The 24,104-nt window shown below is 40.1% G+C and overlaps 1 long non-coding RNA gene across 1 annotated transcript; it reads left to right on the forward strand.

Annotated features, from left to right (window-relative positions):
- Nucleotides 1–1,368: 1,368 nt before the first annotated feature.
- LOC309491314 lies at nt 1,369–22,332 on the forward strand. The gene is made up of 3 exons (XR_014203019.1): nt 1,369–1,442; nt 1,544–1,582; nt 22,244–22,332. It is a non-coding gene; the product is annotated as an uncharacterized lncRNA (long non-coding RNA).
- The last annotated feature ends 1,772 nt before the right edge of the window (nt 22,333–24,104 follow it).

The raw sequence follows: 24,104 nt of genomic DNA on the forward strand, positions 1-24,104 counted from the left end.
TTTTTAACATCTGAACATTTCATTGCAAATACAATAACAATATAACAGTTTGATGACTGGTGTTAAATTAAGACTGGATGGAAGCCTATCAGTCTGTCTGGATCATCTGAGGCTCTGCTCTCCTTTGTCACTCATTTGTATTGTCTTAACTGCCATCAAGGCATATTCCGATACGACTCGTAAGTGAATGTTTCATTACTGGGTCTATTCAAATGATAAGTAAATCGGGAATGATGGTTCTGATGAGAAGATCATTGCAAAAGACTATTTAACGTCCGTCTCTCGTAGCCTTCACTACATGATCATCAACCCAGGTAAAGCCTTCTTTCTTTCACGGCTAAGTACTTTTTTGATACACACTTCAATTATGGATTACTTTATGTAATTAAATAGCTTAGCATTAAATGTAAAATGATGTTTTGCTTCTGTTTTTAACTTGATATTTTAGTGGACAATTTAAGCACAAAGTTTTATAGCACTGTAGACGAACAGACCATTTTGTGTTTGTTTTATTTACATATTTTTTGTTTAAATAAAAAAATACATTGAATTACTGTTAAAAAAATTCAAAGTTTAAATGGAATAAAATCAGAGTCTTGACGAATACAGTGGCAGCAATGTGTGTGAACTTTTAACTTTATATAATTCATATAAAAACTGATCTTCATTGTGGAATAAACTGGAATAAAAAAAATATCTTTTTCATTTCAGTGATGTACCTGTGTGTCTACAGCTAAATCTGTCATAAGAATAGAGGAAACTGCAATAGTTTTGCTGCTATCTGGAAAGTGAGTTTTTAAATTAAGCCAAATTTAGAGTCTGTGTGTAATTGTTTTGAAAGCATTTACCTACGTTTGGTGAAACGTGTAAATTTATCAAAACATGTTCAGATGGATGTGTTAATCGTTTTAAGGCACGATCTTATAGTTTGGGGGGGGGATGTCCAAAATATCAGCCTTAGCACAATTTTGTTGAAGATCTTTTGAAGATCTTTGCTAATCGTGTCAAACATTTGTTACGCTGTATACAATGTAGAGCCCACGAAACATGTTTCTTTTTCACAGGAGCCTAAAGATGAAGATGTTGAGCGGGAAGAGTGTTTTGATCGCTGTGTTTCTCCAGCTGTGCTTCTCTGCGCATGTTGTTAAAGCTCAGACAACAGCAACACCTCATCAACAGGTGAGGATCCAAGATTTACACATTTTATATAGGCTACTTTTCACATTTTCATACACTTATTTACTTCCTATGGTTATTTGGACAGTTTACTGTTACGTTATTTATTTATATACATATTTTATCTTCACAGTATCAATTTGGGGACCTGCTTAAATTTCCTAAACCTCAAAACAAATTACCTTTTATAATTCACTATGCTGTATTTGTTGGGGGTGAGCATGTGGAGGGAAAGAGGGAAGATCAGAATATTTTTGAGATGATAAGTATGACATCATGTCTTTCAAATTTATTACAAAATCTTTTGAAGACTGTCATACCCATTATACATTCATTAAGCTTTTAACATTGCATCATTTTTCAACAGAGACACCAAAACCCGGCTGCCGATTCGATACACAACCAGGTCCCTTTACAGTGGTGAACAATGTTTATGACAGTGCAGAAAAAATACCACAGAGCACGCCCGACATGATAAGAACCATTGAAGAACTAATGAGTGACAAGAAGAAGTGTAAAGAATATATTCTTCATAAAGAGAATTGTGAACATATTGCCACAATGGTTCGATATGGTAAATCCTACTGCTATCAGGTATGGCATATAGAGTAAATATAAAAATCAATAATTAAAAAATACCTCTTACAATCTGAAAATTTGGACATTCTGATAAATAATGTTCTTATTATGGTAATGTTTGTGTAGAAGGGAGCCGTAGGTGGACCAGCGGCCACAGGAGTGGAAAAAATGAAGGCCGGAGTGGAAAAAATGAAGGCCGGATTGGACAAACTGAAGGCTAGTCGGGCGAAACAGCGCACAGCTGCAAGACCAAACAGCAAGAAAAACCGTCGTGAAGCTTCAGCAGCCGCTTGAACATCAGCATCACTTTCTTGTTTTCCTTTTAATCTTCCAGAAGATCTTAATAAACCTGCAAGAATGTAGTAAATGTGCAGTTTGTCTAGTCTTGTTAATTGCCTTAAAACCACAGTTCTACATACTCTTCGACACTATATTTATGTATGTTTAACTTTGTCTTAAAAAACATCTGTAACATCCTTCGCTCTATGAGAACTTCTCAAAGGCAGATCGTATACATTTCTAAAAATATTTTATTAAAAATAGATGTCAGCGCTGAGTACAGCATTAACGGCAGCCAGAGCATATAATCTGATGTTATATTAACATCAATCTGAAGAATCTGATTAAGAGATTAAATGAGATTAATTGAAAACATAGGATATTTAAAGCTTAAACAGTATACATGAAACACAGAAACGTGACAGACTGTACGTGAAGAGAAGCTCATGATGACTGCATAATCTGAAATGTAGAAGATACACACACACACACACACACACACACACATACACACACACATACGTCTGGTTCGCTATCTTTGTGGGGACTCTCCATAGCCGTAATGGTTTTTATACTGGATAATCTGTATATTCTGTCCCGCTACACTAACCCGACCCCTAAACCTGCCCATAGCACACAACTTTCTGCATTTTTACATTTTCAAAAATATATAATTTAGTATGTAACCTACTTCCCTCTTGAGGAACCACTCAATCACATGTGAGAAAACACATTTTGTTAGATAAATACAAACTCTGCACTTCAAAAATGCTAAAACTCTTTTTCAGGGAATTTACAGTTAAGGACTCAAGGACTAGATATGATTAAATAAGATAGGGAGTTAGAAGTGCAGTAAATTTAAGACAAGAGTAAGAATTATAATAAATGAAAGAAAATAGTGAAGATAGTTTGCAGTTTCATCAGCTTCAAGACTCACAGGAGTTCGTAGGCCGTCCCGCTTACAGTTCAGTTATACCCTACACCAGGGTCTAAGCTACGTGTACATCCTTGCTTCAGGTTAAATGATTCTGATTGGCTAAGAAATATAGGAAATAGATAAACATAGTACATTCCCACACATGGACTGATAGGTAGCACATCTCCATATGTGTATGGCTGATACCAGGACCCTGAGTTATACGAGTGGCCCTCCGAGGTCACAAGACTGTGTGTCTACCCTTACAGAACAAACATATATGGGAATATACTGCAAAATATAATGTGATATATTACATAATACATTTCCATATATGGGAAACTAGTGTTTATATTTTTCACTATACTGCAATATATGCATTGACCATATATTAAGACAAAAATGAAGACAAAAATAGCATTACATGTATAATATTCACAAAGTTTTATCCTTTATTGTGTACATATATGCACATGTTCCCATATAAATGTGAATGTATGTTCACACATATACACACACACACACACACACACACACAGTCACAGAATGAGTTACAACTGATTTCTAGTTCCCAGCATGCTTTGCTTCTGGCTGTTAAAGGAGAGCAAATGTTACAATTAAGTGTTATTTAATGTGTTTTGCTCAATATTAAAGGGTTAGTTCACCCAAAAATGACAATTCTGTCAGTAATTACTCACCCTCATGTTGTTCCAACCCCGTAAGACCTTCGTTCATCTTCGGAACACAAATTAAGATATTTTTGATTAAATCTGAGAGCTGGATCACTGCTCCATAGGCTTTTAAGGGATTGAAACTGGCTGGCCCAGAAAAGTTATTAAAGACATCGTTAATATAGTCCAAGTGACTACAGTGGCTCAATCTTAAGTTTATAAAGCAACGAGAATACTTTTTCAAAAATCATATCACCATTATTGAAAAAAATTATATTGCGATATATATTGATATTGAATTATTGTCCAGCTCTATGTTAGACCCTATAGCGACTAAGCTTCTGAAAGAGATGCTTCCAGAGGTCATAGATCCTCTTCTTAGTATCATTAATTCATCTTTGTCATTAGGATACAAACCAAAAACTTTCCAGCTGGCTATGATTAAACCGCTTGTTAAAAAAACACAACTTGATCATACAGAATTAGTCAATTACAGGCTGATCTCGAATCTGCCTTTTCTGTCAAAGATACTAGAAAAGGCAGTATCTTCACAACTATGTTCTTTTTTAGAAAGAAATTATATCTACGAGGATTTTCAATCAGGATTTAGACCGTACCATAGTACTGAGACAGCTCTCATTAGAGTCACAAATGATTTGCTCTTGGTTGTATCTCTCTATTAGTGTTACTCGATCTTAGTGCTGCATTTCACACTGTTGACCACAACATTCTTTTAAATAGACTCGAAAATGATGTTGGCATTAGTGGAATTGCATTAGCATGGTTTAAATCATACTTATCTGACCGTTATCAGTTTGTAGCAGTAAATGAAGAGACGTCTCATCGATCACAAGGTCAGTATGGCGTACCACAAGGCTCAGTACTAGGACCGTTGCTGTTCACTCTGTACATGCTACCCTTGGGAGATATCATTAGGAAGCATGGCAATTTGCTTCACAATTCTTAACAATTCACAAAATGAACGGAATGCATAGCTGATATAAAAAACTGGATGACTAGTAATTTCCTACAACTTAATTCTGAAAAAACAGAGATTCTAATTATTGGACAAAAAACTGACATTTTTAGACATGGATTAGACGAACCTTTGCGCTATGGACTGCCTGGGGGAAAAATTCACTTCTCACTTGAACAATACATGGATTATGCCCTGTTTTTGAGTGGTTCCTCATTTACTGTGGGTTTTACCGATGAGGAACACCGCAAACCCACAGTATCATCTCAGCCTGAACCACTTTACGTCATGCCTGCCAAGTCTGAGTCTCTTCACGTCATGCCTGCCAAGTCTGAGTCTGTTCACGCCACGTCTGCCGCTGAGCCAGTGTCTCCAGACAAGATGGCCACCACCACGTCGCCTGAGCCCTCAGCAGAGATGGCCGCCACCACGCCTGAACCTGAGCCTATCTATTCTCTGATAGCGGACGCTTTACAAAGTTTACATGATTATTTCAAGTTATTTAAAAACAAACATCTAACAGCCTACAGTCTCAGAAGAGCTGTCACTGGGACGGTTCCCTTTAAAATGGTTATAACCCCCAGAACCGCCTCTGGCTATTATGACTATATTTGTTGCTATAGACCATTTCAATGGTCTGTAAACTGTCCACTGTTTGAGCTTTAACTATACCTATTGTATTTATTAATTTACCCAGCTGATAAATCAGTGGCACTTTTAGAGAGCAATATATATATATTCACAAAATATATAAAAAAAAAGTTGTGATAGGAGCAGTTGTTCCCATGCAGAAAAATGAATGGATCTCTATGTCCCTCTGCTGGATATATAGAAAACATCTGGATATATAGAAAGCAACGTAGAGATGTTTTCTATATATCCAGCAGAGGGACATAGAGATCCATTCATTTTTCTGCATGTGAACTGTTACAGAGGAGGCTCCCGTACCGCCTCCTCCGCACCACCGGAGGGATCCGTCTCCGGAATATTAACCATTTCCTCCCGAACTCAAATTCCCATCATGCCTCTCACCTGTGACTGATTGCGCAACACACCTGCTGCACTACACACACACACATAAAAGCCACTTCCACACAACACCTCTCTGCGAAGTCTTGATTTGCCCTGGCCATCATTACTGAGCGTTATTACTCGTGTTTGCTTTTTTTGTATTTCTGACCTTGGACTGCTTTACCTCGTTTCCTGATTGTTCTCTGCCTGCCCCGACCCGGATTGTTTACTGGACTTTGATTATTGCTGCCTCTGCCCCGATCTCTGCCTGTGACTCGGATCTTCTCTGTGTTTCCTCCATTGCCCTGTCTACTGTTGATTACCCTATACGACTATTCTAATAAAGCTGCAAATGGATCCTTCTGAGTCCGGTGCTTCATTACATGAACAACTGCTCCTATCACAACTGTTTTTTTGTTATATATTTTGTGAATATATATATATTTGAACATTATAAAATATATCAAAATCAGTATTTTTGAGAAAAAAAAAAATGCCACATACATTTGCAAAAATACAACTGAAATGCCATTAAAAAAAATTAAGAGCAGGTTATATTCAAAAATTATTTATTTCAACAAACTAAATGCAAAAAATCCCTAACTTTAGAACAAGAAATTATTTAAAAATATGTAAATAAAACCAATAGTTTTAACAGTACATTATAATAACCATTTTTGTCTGTATTGGTTAGCTTGTGTATAGCATTGCATTACAGATACCAGATTAGCCTGATAGTTTATTTAATACCATGGTTTATACACGCAATTGCACTTACCCTACATGTATCCACAATAATTTTTTATGTAATAATTATGTGTTAAATTGTTAAATGTCCCAAATATTTGTATTATAAATGTTCAATTATTCACTAAATAGCAAAGGTGGACAAAGTACTTCCTTACTTGAGTGAAAGTACAGATACTACTGGTCAAATATTACTCCGTTACAAGTAAAAGTTGTAAAGACCGATTTTTACTTAAGTAAAAGTACAGAAGTTTTTAAAAGGACTTAAGTATCAAAAGTAAAAAGTAAATGTCAATGCATTGTTTTATTATTGTTGCATTGTTGTATGTAATACTTACAGTACCTTATGCCTCTGAATCTATGCCTGCCTTCCCTGATATCAATATCACATGTATTTCTAGAACACAGTTCCAGTAGTGGGATTGAATGTGAGATTGAATAAGTCACTCAATAACGTCCACAATGGTTTCGGACACCCAACTGGCTGTTCCCTCAAATAGTGCCATTTTTTAAGTTTTTGGGCTTTTAGTATGAATATGTTAGCCATACTGTTATCTATAAGCTAGTGTGCTCCAGAACAATGACAAAATTCGCATTTAGAAGAACAAACCCAACGTTGAAAATGAAAATCAAGTTGTGTGTGTATGTGTGTGTTTGAGACTTTCCTGAAAGCGCTCTCCTCCTACAAGGATCAGTCTTTAGCCAATCAGATTTAAGCTTATCAATCGACCAATCAGCATCACGTGAGGGCGTGCCTACCTGCATGTTACGCCATCAGCTTTCGATGATAGTTCATGGCTGAGCAGAGTCAGCAGAGGTTTGTGCAGTTGATCGGTGCATTTCTGTGTGTTTACTGAAGTTAAAGAAGTTAGCGATCAGTTGAAGCAGTAGTTTATGAACTATGAACTACAGCCTGTATGAACTAACTACAAAAATGAAGAAGAAATGAAGCTTGTTTTGTTGTATTTTAGCTGCAGGGACAGACATGCCCTCAGACAGCTCTCAGTTACAGTCACACATGCACGAGTGCAAAACGTACTCGGTTACTAACGTAACCTCGGTTCTCTCTAGAAGAGGGAACGAGTACTTGCGTAAGATATCTTACGCTAGGGGAAAACCTCTTTTCCTCGAGATATTGAAGCCAAAAATTATCCTTAATTTTGCAATAATGTAAAACGCATTGCAGCAGCATGCAGACATGGGCGAGACAGCTCGCGCGCCCATTGGCTGCTCTGCGGCAACTGCACCAGCCTATCGATAGAGGCTCCTCATGACGTCAGAACCAATGAGGGCGCTTCGCGCCCATTACGTCATGTCCCGCCGAAATCGGGTGGGGCCAGGGCTATAAATACGGCCCAGAGAGGCTGGTTTGGTCAGTTTTTCATCGCTGAAGCGAATCAGAACATGACGCATGCACGGCAAGATACGCAAGTACTCGTTCCCTCTTCTAGAGAGAACCGAGGTTACGTTAGTAACCGAGTACGTTCTCTTACGAGAGGTCTCTCGTACTTGCGTAAGATATCTTACGCTAGGGGAACACAATGTAAAACGCCGTGCGTGCTTGAGACATAACAGTGAAGTCCCAAGGGCAGGTGCCCGGGGCTCATACAGTGCCTAATCACAAGGGACTCACAGAGAATCCGGGAAGAGGGGCTAGAATAGCATCATTCCTGTAATATTGAGCTCTGATAAGAGCATGTTATATCAAGTGTTCCACACAGCCAGGGCGAACTCAGCCTGGACTGGTAAATATGGGGGACTTACGTACTGCCCACAGAAGTATATAGGCGATCAGTGATCGACGCTCTAGCAGTTTCAGCATCCCGAGCCGATAGCATCGGGCGGGCAATACTGAAAAATTAAACCGAGAGCAACCTAGCTTGCAAAGCGGGAACCTCGAGGTTATAAAACCTTATAAATGTAGACGGGGAGGCCCAGCCTGCCGCCATACAGATATCTTGCAAGGCAATCCCACTGGACCAAGCCCACGACGAGGCCATGCCTCTTGTGGAGTGCGCTTTGACACCTATCGGGCATTGCAGGCCCTTGGATGTGTAAGCTAGCGCTATAGCATCAACTATCCATCTGGATAGACTCTGTTTTGACGCAGCTAGTCCCTTAGAACGTCAGCTGAACAAAACAGAGAGCTGCTCCGTCTGTCTGAAAACAGATGAGCGAGACACATAGGCTCTTAACGCCCTGACCGGGCAAAGGAAGCCTGCGTCCCCTTCCTCCTCAGATACCGGCAGGGCCGACAGGGAGATAACCTGTGCCCTAAACGGTGTGTTGAGGGATTTAGGAACATATCCGTGCTTTGGTTTGAGTATGACTCTCGAGTCATTCGGCCCAAACTCCATACACGTCGTGCTCACTGAGAGCGCTTGCAAATCCCCTATGCGCTTCACTGAAGCGAGAGCCAGAAGAAACACTGTTTTGAAAGACAAGGGTTTCAGGTCTATTGACTGTATTGGCTCGAATGGGGCACCTTTCATGGCTTCCAGAACCGTGGAAAGGTCCCAAACGGGAACTGAGGGTGGTCTGGGAGGGTTCAGCCTCTTAGCTCCTCTAAGGAAGCGAATGACCAGATCGTTCCTTCCTAATGACTGGCCAAGCGGCGGTTCAGCGAACGCTGCTATGGCCGCCACATAAACTTTGAGCGTGGATGGGGTTCTGCCCTTATCCAGAAGCTCTTGTAAAAAGGAGAGAACCTCTGGCACCCCACAGCGTGAGGGTGAAGTGCCACTCGCTGTACACCAGCTAGTGAACACAGACCATTTTGAGGAATAGAGCCGCCTCGTAGATGGAGCTCTAGCCTGCGTGATCGTGTTTAACACTCCCGCTGGGAGGTTAACGGGTACCCGTTGATGGCCCACACATGTAGGGACCAAAGCTCCGGGCGAGGATGCCAGATCGAGCCGTTCGCCTGCGAGAGGAGATCCCTCCTCACCGGTATCGGCCACGGGGCGGGACTCGTCAGCTGCATCAGGACTGGAAACCAGACTTGGTTTGTCCAAAATGGGGCGACGAGTAGCACTGGGCATCTGCTCTCCCTGATTCGCTCTAACACCTGGGGTAGGAGCGTGACAGGGGGAAACGCATAGAGCGGGCAGCGGGGCCAGCGTGAGCCAGCGCATCCCTGCTCTTGGAGAAGAATTCCTGACAATGAGCGTTCTCTTGAGACGCAAATAGGTCTATTTCCGCTCTGCCAAATGTCCTTCATAGCATTTTGACTGTCTGTGGATGAAAAGACCATTCTCCTGTCGGCAGATTGTTTCTGGACAGTCTGTCTGGTCCCACATTCAGATGGCCGGGCACATGCGCTGCCCTGAGCGAGCGCAGGTTGTGCTGAGCCCAGACCAGGAGGCGTTCCGTCAGCCTGTGAAGGATTCTGGATCTGATACCTCCTTGGTGATTTATATAAGCCACCACTGACATGTTGTCCGAACGGACCAAGACGTGGTGTCTTTTTATCTGGGGACAAAAAACGCCTCAGCGCGTTGTCGACTGCCATCATTTCCAGGCAGTTTATATGCAGAAGCTTTTCCCGTTCCGACCACTGGCCGAATAACGGTCTGCCCTCGAGCAGCGCTCCCCATCCCGAGGTTGAGGCGACCGTAGACACCAACTTTACACTCGAGGAAGTCCCCAGGCTTACACCTGACCGGTACCAGTCGGTCACTGTCCAAGGTTTCAGAGCTGCGACGCATTTCTGATCGACCTTGAGGCGCGCGAGACCGGAGGTCCAAGCTCTGCGCGGCGCGCGCTTTCAACCAATACTGCAGCGGGCGCATGCGAAGCAGACCCAGCTGAAGCACTGAGGATGCTGAAGCCATGAGACCCAGCATCCTTTGAATCTTTTTGAGCGGGACTAAAGTGCCGTGGCGAAAAATCTCTGTCATGCGCTGAATACTTAGTCTGCGCTGCGGCGACAGCTGTGCTGTCATAGACAGCGAGTCCAGATCTGTGCCCAGAAAAGATATTTTCTGACTGGGAGACAGTGAACTCTTTGCCCAATTGACTGTGAGACCTAAATTCTCGAGGTGATCGAGTAATATGGTCCTGTGTTCTATGAGCTCCGACTGTGATCGAGCTAGGACCAGCCAATCGTCCAAATAATTCAGCACTCGTATGCCTCGGAGCCTGAGGGGTGCGAGCGCTGCATCCATGCACATCGTGAATACGCGAGGTGCCAGGGATAGGCCGAATGGCAGGACTGTGAACTGATATGCCTGGCCCTCGAAGGCGAATCTCAAAAATCGCCTGTGACGTGACGCTATTTGTATTTGAAAATAAGCGTCTTTCAGATCTATTGACATGAACCAGTCCCCTTGGCAAATTTGCGAGAGGATTTTCCTGGTCGTGAGCATTCTGAACCGTCGTTTCAGAAGTGCTTTGTTTAGTCGTCTTAGATCTAAAATGGGTCTGAGACCCCCGTCTTTTTTTTTTTTTTTGGTACCAGAATAGCCCCTTTGCTCAGTAACTTCGCTATTTCGGCCCGAAGTAGGTGTGCTACTTCCTTTTTCACCGTAGTATCGATTCGCGCCGCTTTGCGTTGCGGGCGTCGACCGAACTGTAGCGAATAGCCTCTTTCTATAATGTCTAGCACCCACTTCGAAACCCCGGGTAGCCTTGCCCATGCATTTGCACGAATGGCTAGGGGTTGAATGCGAAGCGCGCTCTGGTCGCTCAGCGACAGAGGGGCTTCAGTGTGCTGCAACATAAGCATATGACATTTGAGGCAGGGGGCGCGCTGATAACAGCGGGCAGATTGCCCGCGCTCGACTCCTCTGCGGTGGTCAATCGAGAGGGGGAGGGCTGGGCGAGTCCCGTAAGACCTGTTATGTCTATGTGTGAATGTGGGCGTGGGATAGCGGGCACATTTACAACACTGAGAGCATTGTCTGCCTGAGCAGAGCGAATGCATGTTGGTTTCGTTTTACAGAAACCTTGAGACATGCAGAACGTAGTGTTTGTGGGCACTGGGCAGTGGGCACATTTACCACATTTAATGCGCAATCGATCTGGGTCGATTTCATGTGCGCGAGCCCTGTGTGACGGGCTGTGTTTCTGTGTAGGAATGAGCACTGGGCATTTTGTCTACACTCATAACACCATCGGCCGTGGTCGGAACACCAGAAAATACATTCTATGGGATTTATCTGGGTAGCCGTAAAGCGGCGTTTGTGTGCAGGCAAGCGGGCTGTGTCGCCGACTTGTTTACTGCAGAATACACTGGAACAGTCGCATTTACTGGAACTGAACGAGCGAGAAGTTGCCATAGAAACAGAGAGCGTCAACACGCTGGCGTTTGTTTGCAGGTGTGCGTGTATTACAATAGACTCGTCCACTGCAATATTGACATTTTCCAGAGAAATGTGTGAGAATGGAGGTAGTGACGCACGGAAACCATAGAAACGGTGCTTGGGTGCAGGCGAGCGGGTTGTACAACGCGCTCGTTGGCTGCAAAAATACACATCTGCAGTCGCCTTTTCAGGGAACTGACAGCGAGCATTGACGGCAAAAATTTTTTTTTTTTTTTTTGCCGGTAGACCCGGGGATCGAACACGGGTCTCTCGCATGAAAATCTGAGAATCTGCCACTGGGCCACAGGGGAAGACACAAAGGCTTTTATATAGCACGAATATTATCAGAGAAACCTGTGTTTCTGTGTAGGAATGAGCACTGGGCAGGCAGTGGGCATTTTGTCTACACTCATAACACCATCGGCCGTGGCCGGAACACCAGAAAATACACTCTAGGGGATTTATCTGGGTAGCCGTAAAGCGGCGTTTGTGAGCAGGCAAGCGGGCTGTGTCGCCGACTTGTTTACTGCAGAATACACTGGAACAGTCGCATTTACTGGAACTGAACGAGCGAGAAGTTGCCATAGAAACAGAGAGCGTCAACATGCTGGTGCGTGCATTACAACAGGCTCGCTCACTGCAGTATGACATTTCCAGTCGCCCGAACTTCAGAGGGGAATGAGAAATAGAATTCGGCCCGGCCGCAGCGGGACATTAACACTCTTTTCTCCTTTCGCCAGTGACGCACGGGAACCATAGAAACGGTGTTTGGGTGCAGGCGAGCGGGTTGTACAACGCGCTCGTTGGCTGCAAAATGCACATCTGCAGTCGCCTTTCAGGGAACTGACAGAGCGAAGCATTGGAGGCATAATTAATCTGCCGTTAGACCGAGATTCGAACTCCGGTCTCTCGTGTGAAAAACCAAAGATTCCGCCACTGAGCCACAGGGGGGAACACAAAGGCTTTCAGATGCACGAGCATATAATAGCGTCAACATGTTTTCTTCGGCGTTTGCTTGCCGGCGCTGCAATATTTATATTTCCAGTCGCCTGATCAGGGAACTGAGAAATGTGTGAGATGATTGACGCGTGAATGGGGCGCAGAGGCAGGGTAGCTTTCTTGTACGTAAAGAAAAACTAACCCCGACCGTCCGCTTCCAGCCTCCCCTGTGAACGGCGCATTTTGCGCGGCTCGAACAGAGGGAGAGAGAAAGCTAGCCCCGTGACCGTCCGCTCCTGACATCCCCTGTGAACGGCGCGGTTTGCGCGGCTCGAACAGAGGGAGAGCAGGTATCATCCTCCAAGCAGGCAAGGCAAGCGGGCGCACCGGCGAGCTTTGCGGGTTGGGGGGGAAGGGGGGCGGTCTTGAAAAAGACGCCCGGCTCTTTTAGTGCAATGAGAGTGTGTGTCGCGGCGGCGAACACACACACATACACAAAACACAGTAGAAGAGAAAAGGATATGTACGCCGGAAAGCGTCAGCAGAAACGGCGACTGAAGGCGGCGAGATGTCGACCAGCAGCTTCAGATGCACTAATCCCGCTGGGTGCTTGACTCAGACGGCGCGGCTTCCTCTCAGGATCCAGCGATGCGAAGGCCCGCTGAAGAGATGAAAAACTGACCAAACCAGCCTCTCTGGGCCGTATTTATAGCCCTGGCCCCACCCGATTTCGGCGGGACATGACGTAATGGGCGCGAAGCGCCCTCATTGGTTCTGACGTCATGAGGAGCCTCTATCGATAGGCTGGTGCAGTTGCCGCAGAGCAGCCAATGGGCGCGCGAGCTGTCTCGCCCATGTCTGCATGCTGCTGCAATGCGTTTTACATTATTGCAAAATTAAGGATAATTTTTGGCTTCAATATCTCGAGGAAAAGAGGTTTTCCCCTAGCGTAAGATATCTTACGCAAGTACGAGAGACCTCTCGTAAGAGAACAGTCATCTGTGGCCAACACCCAACCTAGCTCTCTTACCACTGGCCTCATCGGGATTATTCTTTAAATAGTGAATAAACCTATTTTAATGAGCACCCAGTGTTTATTTTCCATTTGTGTATGTTGTTAAAATTATTACACACTTGTTTCCCTGCATTTTTCAGGATTACTCACCTTTAGCATGACATCTGGATAACAGTCACAAACATCTTAATTCATGTTGTTTCTTTATTCTCTTTTAAACTTTATTTTTATATATTAATGTCTTAATATATTGGTAACACTTTACAATAAGATTTGCAACAATAAACAGCTGTATTTTTTAACGTTGACAAAGATGAACAAACACAGCAACAAATGTATTGCTCATGGTTAGTTAATACATTAACTAATGTTAACTAATGAACCTTATTGTAAAGTGTTACCAATATATTCAACATTCATTCCCTTATGTTTTGTGCTGTATTGTCATCATTTTAGTGTCACAGGACAATGTTGTGAAGCATTAATTTTACTTCGCCTAGTAACAGGCAAATCTGATTTTATGCTGATCAGACAAAGGTAAACTTATCATAGAGGCAATTAAGATAATGCAACTAAGATTACTCAGTAAACTCTATTCAAATACCATCACTTAATCTCCCACGTCCTCTGTCTGCACCTCTTGCACTAGGTTTTCACTATTTTACTATGTCCTAATAGAGAGGTCTACTGATGACTGGATTCAACAGGAACTTTTCACCTGATGTATTGCACTTATGTGTATCATTTGGCCATGAACATTTATCTACTTTAAAAGAAAAGAAGACTCTGATTGGATCTCACAACTATGGAAGAGATGTACACTCACCTAAAGAATTATTAGGAACACCATACTAATACTGTGTTTGACCCCCTTTCGCCTTCAGAACTGCCTTAATTCTACGTGGCATTGATTCAACAAGGTGCTGAAAGCATTCTTTAGAAATGTTGGCCCATATTGATAGGATAACATCTTGCAGTTGATGGAGATTTGTGGGATGCACATCCAGGGCACGAAGCTCCCGTTCCACCACATCCCAAAGATGCTCTATTGGGTTGAGATCTGGTGACTGTGGGGGCCATTTTAGTACAGTGAACTCATTGTCATGTTCAAGGAACCAATTTGAAATGATTCGAGCTTTGTGACATGGTGCATTATCCTGCTGGAAGTAGCCATCAGAGGATGGGTACATGGTGGTCATAAAGGGATGGACATGGTCAGAACAATGCTCAGGTAGGCCGTGGCATTTAAACGATGCCCAATTGGCACTAAGGGGCCTAAAGTGTGCCAAGAAAACATCCCCCACACCATTACACCACCACCACCAGCCTGCACAGTGGTAACAAGGCATGATGGATCCATGTTCTCATTCTGTTTACGCCAAATTCTGACTCTGAATGTCTCAACAGAAATCGAGACTCATCAGACCAGGCAACATTTTTCCAGTCTTCAACTGTCCAATTTTGGTGAGCTCGTGCAAATTGTAGCCTCTTTTTCCTATTTGTAGTGGAGATGAGTGGTACCCGGTGGGGTCTTCTGCTGTTGTAGCCCATCCGCCTCAAGGTTGTGCGTGTTGTGGCTTCACAAATGCTTTGCTGCATACCTCGGTTGTAACGAGTGGTTATTTCAGTCAAAGTTGCTCTTCTATCAGCTTCAATCAGTCAGCCCATTCTCCTCTGACCTCTAGCATCAACAAGGCATTTTCGCCCACAGGACTGCCGCATACTGGATGTTTTTCCCTTTTCACACCATTCTTTGTAAACCCTAGAAATGGTTGTGCGTGAAAATCCCAGTAACTGAGCAGATTGTGAAATACTCAGACCGGCCCGTCTGGCACCAACAACCATGCCACGCTCAAAATTGCTTAAATCACCTTTTTTTCCCATTCTGACATTCAGTTTGGAGTTCAGGAGATTGTCTTGACCAGGACCACACCCTTAAATGCATTGAAGCAACTGCCATGTGATTGGTTGATTAGATAATTGCATTAATGAGAAATTGAACAGGTGTTCCTAATAATCCTTTAGGTGAGTGTATATTTCTCTGCACTGAATGTTGAGCTTCATACTTAAGATTGTCATTTCATGATCTTCATATGTAACAGGAACATTAATCACGATCAAGTCATTTTATATATTTTATTCCCAAAGGATTCGGAATCTTTCAAATTAATAAAATGTGTACATCAAATCTAACTATGTCTTTGAATCTTTTAATTCTGACTTATACATAAAACAAGAATTGAATAATGCATGCATAGCAGGGCTTTATTCCTAGAGCATGTACATATAGTCCGCAGGAGACAAAGGAATACAGTAACAATGCATCACTTTCAACCTCTTGTTGAAACAACTGTCAAAATGGATGGCTTGCAACATGACTGTTCTGAAAGATTTACAGTAGGAATGGTAAGATCACAGCACTGGTTGTCTGCAACTTCATACATCATCTGTCTTGGAAATCTGAAACAATAAAACTACATAATGTATGCAGCTTAAAACAAAACAGATGTCTCCTATATGCACGTCATTACATACATTATCATTATCATCAGTTCAATATGTGGTGGACAGGACATGAAAATCCATCAATACTAAAAATAAATGTTTATGTTCACACGTGAACTCAACAGCAGTTCATAAACTCTAACTTCTTTAGCTTCAGTAAACACACAGAAATGCACCGATCAACTGCACATACCTCTGCTGTCTGCTCAGCTATGATGCTGATTGGTCGATTGATAAGCTTAAATCTGATTGGCTAAAGACTGATCCGTGTAGGAGGAGAGCGCTGCCAGGAAAGTCTGAAACACACACACACACACACACACACACACACACACACACACACACAAATGATTTGCACATTCACATTCAAGCATAAACTCGTACATTTTAAACATTCAAAGGTTTTTTGTGCACAGTTGTATATCTACGAATTGTGTTTTATGAATATATAATTTTTAGTGCTGGGCAAAGATTAATCGCGATTAATCTTATCCAAAATAAAAGTTTGTGTTTGCATAATATATGTGTGTGTACTGTGTATAATTATTTTGTATATATAAATACACACATATGTATGTATATGTTTAAGAATTTGTATTTATTTATATATAAATTATTTATATTTATATATAATATAAATTATGTATAAATACATAGTATATACATGCAAATATTTCTTAAATAAATACATGCATATGTGTGTATTTATATATACTAAATAATTATACACAGTACACACACATATATTATGCAAACACAAACTTTTATTTTGGATGCGATTAATCGCGATTAATCTTTGCCCAGCACTAATAATTTTCTTTTGCGACAGTGAGTTTCTTTTTGTGAATATATATATATATTTTTTTTTTTTCACGCACGTGAATTTTGTTTCATGCATGTGAAGTTGTCTATGCATGTGTGTGATTCATGTTTTTTTGTTAGTTTTTTCCGTAAATTATTATTGATACTGATCTGTTTCCATAATATGATCCCTCGACTGACGTTACTACTTTCTACTCAAGGACCTTGACAGAATTGTAGTGGAGTAAAAAGTACGATATTTGTCTTTCAAATGTAGTGAAGTTAAAGTTTCCAGAAAGAAAAAAAAATGATACCAAAGTAAAGTACAGATACTCAAAAAGTGTACTTAGTACTCAAGTAAATTTACTGTAGCCTAGGCTACTTTGTTACTGTCCACATCTGCTAAATAGGATATTATTAATTAATATTAGGGTATTAGAATATTATTAATTAATTAATAGTGAATTAATGCACTCATTTGTTTTCTTCTACATTGTATAGGAAGCTATACGTATTCTAAATTAATATCATTCGTATATACTTAGAATAATCACTAACTGACCGTTTGTGGAGACTCGACTTCGAGGGCGGACCCGATAATGACAACGGCAGATTTTCTTGCTTTATTTGGATCTATGTTTTGTAAAAATAAATCAAGGAATGTGTATATCATAATGTTGAATGAAATATGTTCAACTGGCTTAGCCATCAGATCCTTTTGTCCACCCTTTCATTGCTGTGCATCATGGGAACTGCACTGTAAACCTTACAGGTCTTTCAATGTTTCCTGGGCAGGAATTCAAAGCACATCAACTAGTCGCATATGAACCTATATACATCGCTCGCTGGGATATATTATACAGGCACATGGTTTCTCCTACCAGTGCTATGGTGACAAACAGCTTTACTTTTTATTTCAGGCAGACGATCTGACGGTCACTGCATGAATGAAAGATCATCAGCTGCAACTTCTCATCTTCTCAGCCACTCGATGATCAGCGTAATTTCACCATCCAGCTACTGACCCATCAACAATATGTTCATCCTGATCCGCCAAAAATCTTTAATGACCAACTGTGGACATACAGTGACCACATTGCAAATAAAAACACACTAGCTTGTACTATTCTTTCTGACATTGTTTAAATCTGTGTGTTTTTATGACTTTTCATGCTTCTTGCCTCTTTAAGGTGAATTGCTTGTAAGTTGATACTGATTTATACCTGTTTTTATGACTTTTAAATAAAAACATCTCAACCAAGTTTTATATCTCGTCTTTATACCACGTTTATCATTTAATAATAACAATAAATAAATATATCAGTAGAATAATCAATTCATTTTATTAAAAGTAACATTAAATAAGGGTGGAGTTACTAAATGTTTTATACTCTAATCAACTAAATTGAATCAAGGCAACTAAATAAGTTGTTAAATAAACTAAATACATGTAAAATAAATGTAAAATAGAAGTATACATTTGACTGAATAGCCCTTTTATCTTTTGTTTAGTAGTTAATCACTTGATAATTAAAAAGTAGGCCTATTAATCACAGTAAAGGTCTCTTTTACTCACTTTACTCACTCATCTTCAAGTCCTCCCTGCTCACCTATTGCAGATGCACAGCCTCCAAGTGATTTTTTTATTTGCTATATATGGCTATAAAATGAGTGTGGATAACTGAAACTAATTTCATCCCTTGTATAAGCAGATTATAAGACGCACACACAATGAGGGGTCGATAGGATGATTCGCCCTGACATTTTTTGCATTTCAAACTTCTGCGACATATTGCGATGTGTAACCAAAACATTAAATCCACACCCAATACCATTTTAAAAACTCCAGGATGTGTCCATATCAAATCAAAAGAGAAAATAAAGATAACACATTCATAAATGATACATATTAGTGCAAGTCGTCTGAGACAAGCTGCAGCTTCCTAATGTGGGACAGTTTTGTCCCTAATGTGGGACACTGAAAAGTCTATGATAAAAGACCAAAATCATCTTGATTCATGTAGAATATAGTAAAATCTTCTTAAGTTAGTAATTCTTTTGATTATTTATGAATGAAACATAGATAATTGAACCTCGCATCAGACAAATTATACAACATGATAGTTCTGATGCATTTATTATAAAGACCTTAAGCAACTATTATCATAGGCCTATGTAATGTTATGTAGATAGAAACGAGTTAAATGCACATTCAGAATTCCTGACTGTTCTCTAGTTCATTTTATGAACACAAACAACCACAACAGTCATAGCCTAGGCCTATTCAATGGCAAAATTTAGCTAAAAACTTGCCAAAAAACAACATCCCACAGCTTGAACAAACGCTTAAACATCTGCAACAGCATTATAATATTGCATAACAACACTAAAACCCTGTAAATAACCATTTTTGTTCGACAAACCTGCTCCACCACACATTTTTGTCTGACAGAAGTACTGTCCCACTTTTCGAAACCACGTTTCACAAGGATCACAAGGAAATCTGATAAAAAAATATGAATAGTCTATACAAACAAAGTTATAGCCTACTATTTTTGATGGGCAAACATTTCATAAGCACATTAGGTCAAAAAGTAGCAGGATTGTTCTGTTTAAAACGTATCAAATTTATCAAAACTCTATGTCACTGACCTTTGGGTGGTCTTCACACTAGTTTCTTCCTTTTTGATGATTGCGCCACCCTCATATATGATTAGACATTTTAGAGGTCATGTGATATCGATCACATGACACCACAGCTTTCACGAACCCTTAGTTTCATTGGCATTCATGTATTTATGGGGGACCTACAAACACTAGACCTTAAGTGTCCCACATTAGGTAGTGTCCCATTTTAGGGCAATTCTCCCTACATAAATAATTGGATTTTTAATGTCACTGATATACACGTATATTGACACGTATTTACTATAAAATAGGAAGCTTTAAAAACTATAGTCCTATCCTACAGAACAAACTGTAAACAGATGGAACCAGCCGGTCAGAACCCGGACAGCAACATGTCGGTCCAGATCCGGCCCACATCTGGTACATGATACATCTGGTAGGCTACACTGTGTTTCTGTCTGCTATGTTCTAACTGAGTTATTTAAAAGAGTCAACTCTATTCATATTCTGACTTTATTGGAGAGGCTACTCACTCTTTGTCAAGTTCAAAACAATCGGTGGCCAGGATTTTCCTAACTGAGGGAAGCAGCACATCTTCCCGACTGTATTGAAGGATCCGCAGTATCTGCTGTCAGCCAGGAGCATCTCAGATCAGTGGAGCGTTTACATTTAATCAGATCATATAGCTTAAATTGTGTGTGTTTGTGTTAAATCCTCCATATCTCATCCTTTAGCGTACCGTTGTGCAAGATGCAACATCAGCTGAGTGTGCGCACGAACTGAACTGATGTTGGTCATTTTCCATCACTGATTGTTTGAATCCAAATTTTACAGAACTTCATAAACATGGACATGAAGACATTTTGTGCTGTCCACGAGAGAAAACTGCAGGATAACAAATCCTTTTCGATCTCATGGCTTAAAGTCTGTGTAAATGCTTCAATAGATTGACTTGCAGTTGTAGTAATAGAAAAATGCATATAAATTCATTATAGTTTTACAAAGTTTAATAAAGCCCAATATAATCAGCTTGCAAAAAAAAAAAAAAAAAAAAAAAAAGATCTCCAAAATACTTGTAGATCATTCATTTTGTCTTAATTTGTATATATTCTTCTAATGATATTGAAAACATATTTGTCAATTTTCCAGACATGTCTGAATCTATTGCAGTCAAATTGAAGAAAAGAGACAATATTATTTGCACATTTTAATATAGTTCATAGTATACTTCTATAAAGAGACACTTAAAGACTTGTATAAAGTAACATATAACTGTATCGTATACACAAACCCTTTGTGCTTGGACCCTGATGATCGCCGCTTGCAGCTATATTTGTATTTAATATTAAAATGGAATCTTAAAATGATCTTTTATATACAAAGATTAGAAAGGTCTTATACTTTCTAAGCAATTTTATATTTTTGTATTGCAGCAGTTCTCATATTACTCTCTTTAGGATGGTTCACTTACACTAGCAGAGTTCATTTGTGAGTCACTTTGAATAACAATGTCTGCTAAATCAGTAAATGTAAATGTAAAGATCGCATCTGTGCAAATTTGCCTGCAGACCCTTTTAAACATCTGAACATTTCATTGCAAATACAATAACAATATAACAGTTTGATGACTGGTGTTAAATTAAGACTGGATGGAAGCCTATCAGTCTGTCTGGATCATCTGAGGCTCTGCTCTCCTTTGTCACTCATTTTTATTGTCTTAACTGCCATCAAGGCATATTCCGATACGACTCGTAAGTGAATGTTTCATTACTGGGTCTATTCAAATGATAAGTAAATCGGGAATGATGGTTCTGATGAGAAGATCATTGCAAAAGACTATTTAACGTCCGTCTCTCGTAGCCCTACATGATCATCAACCCAGGTAAAAGCCTTCTTTCTTTCACGGCTAAGTACTTTTTTGATGCACACTTCAATAATGGATTACTTTAATTAAATAGCTTAGCATTAAATGTAAAATGATGTTTTGCTTCTGTTTTTAACTTGATATTTTAGTGGACAATTTAAGCACAAAGTTAGCACTGTAGACGAACAGACCATTTTGTGTTTGTTTTATTTACATATTTTTTGTTTAAATAAAAAAATACATTGAATTACTGTTAAAATTTTTTTTTCAAATTATCAGCTATTGCACAACACTTTGATGCAATTGCATCTCTTTTAGGAGCCTAAAGATGAAGATGTTGAGCGGGAAGAGTGTTTTGATCGTTGTGTTTCTCCAGCTGTGCTTCTCTGCGCATGTTGTTGAAGCTCAGACAACAGCAACACCTGTGAGGATCCAAGATTTACACATTTTATATAGGCTACTTTTCACATTTTCATACACTTATTTACTTCCTATCTGTATGGTTATTTGGACAGTTTACTGTTACGTTATTTATTTATATACATATTTTATCTTCACAGTATAAATTTGGGGACCTGCTTGAATTTCCTAAACCTCAAAACAAATTACCTTTTATAATTCACTATGCTGTATTTGTTGGTGATGAGCCTGTGGGGGAAAAGAAGGCAGATCAGAACATTTTTGAGATGATAAGTATGACATCATGTCTTTCAAATTTATTACAAAATCTTTTGAAGACTGTCATACCCATTATACATTCATTAAGCTTTTAACATTGCATCACTTTTCAACAGAGCATCCAAAACCCGGCTGCCGATTCAGTAAACTTCCAGGTCCCTTTAAAGTGAACAATTATTTAGACAAAGAACACCCACCACAGAGCCCAGACCTCATGAAAACAACCATTGAAAAACTAATAAGTGACAAGAAGACGTGTGAGGAATATATTCTCCATGAACGGAATTGTGAACATATTGCCACAATGGTTCGATATGGTCAATCCTACTGCTATCAGGTATGGCATATAGAGTAAATGTGAAAATCAATAATTAAAAAATACCTCTGACAATCTGACCATTTGGACATTCTGATAAATAATGTTCTTATGGTAATGTTTGTGTAGAAGGGAGCCGTAGGTGGACCAGCGGCCGCAGGAGTGGAAAAAATGAAGGCTAGTCGGGCGAAACAGCGCACAACTGCAAGACCAAACAACAAGAAAAAACGTCGTGAAGCTTCAGCAGCCGCTTGAACATCAGCCTCACTTTCTTCTTTTCCTTTTAATCTTCCAGAAGATCTTAATAAACCTGCAAGAATGTAGTAAATGTGCAGTTTGTCTTAAAACCACAGTTCTACATACTCTTCGACACTATATTTATGTATGTTTAATTTTGTCTTAAAAAACATCTGTAACATCCTTCGCTCTTCGAGAACTTCTCAAAGGCAGATCGTATAGCCTACATTTCTAAAAATATTTTATTAAAAATAGATGTCAGCGCTCAGTACAGCATTAAAGGCAGCCAGAGCATATAATCTGATGTTATATTAACATCAATCTGAAGAATCTGATTAAGAGATTAAATGAGATTAATTGAAAACATAGGCTATTTAAATATTAAACAGTATACATGAAACACAGAAACGTGACAGACTGTACGTGAAGAGAAGCTCATGATGACTGCATAATCTGAAATGTAGAAGATACACACACACACACACACACACACACATACACACACACATACGTCTGGTTCGCTATCTTTGTGGGGACTCTCCATAGCCGTAATGGTTTTTATACTGGATAATCTGTATATTCTGTCCCGCTACACTAACCCGACCCCTAAACCTGCCCATAGCACACAACTTTCTGCATTTTTACATTTTCAAAAATATATAATTTAGTATGTAACCTACTTCCCTCTTGAGGAACCACTCAATCACATGTGAGAAAACACATTTTGTTAGATAAATACAAACTCTACTCTTCAAAAATGCTAAAACTCTTTTTCAGGGAATTTACAGTTAAAGACCCAAGGACCAGATATGATTAAATAAGAAAGGGAGTTAGAAGTGCAGTCAATTTAAGACAAGAGTAAGAATTATAATAAATGAAAGAAAATAGTGAAGATAGTTTGCAGTTTCATCAGCTTCAAGACTCACAGGAGTTCGTAGGACCAGTTCACAGCAGTTATACCCTACACCAGGGTCTAAGCTACGTGTACGTCCTTGCTTCAGGTTAAATGATTCTGATTGGCTAAGAAATATAAGAAATAGATAAACATAGTAAATTCCCACACATGGACTGATAGATAGCACATCTCCATATATGTATGGCTGATAGCAGGACCCTGAATTATACGAGTGGCCCTCCGAGGTCACAAGACTGTGTGTCTACCCTTACAGAACAAACATATATGGGAATATACTGCAAAATATAATGTGATATATTACATAATACATTTCCATATATGGGAAACTAGTGCTTATATTTTTCACTATACTGCAATATATGCATTGACCATGCATATATTAAGACAAAAATGAAGACAAAAATAGCATTTATCCTTTATTGTGTACATATATGCACATACATGTTCCCATATAAATGTGAATGTATGTTCACACATATACACACACACACAGTCACAGAATGAGTTACAACTGATTTCTAGTTCCCAGCATGCTTTGCTTCTGGCT

This window comes from Leuciscus leuciscus, assembly GCF_965113295.1.
Source record: "Leuciscus leuciscus genome assembly, chromosome: 25".
Classification (NCBI taxonomy): domain Eukaryota; kingdom Metazoa; phylum Chordata; class Actinopteri; order Cypriniformes; family Leuciscidae; genus Leuciscus; species Leuciscus leuciscus.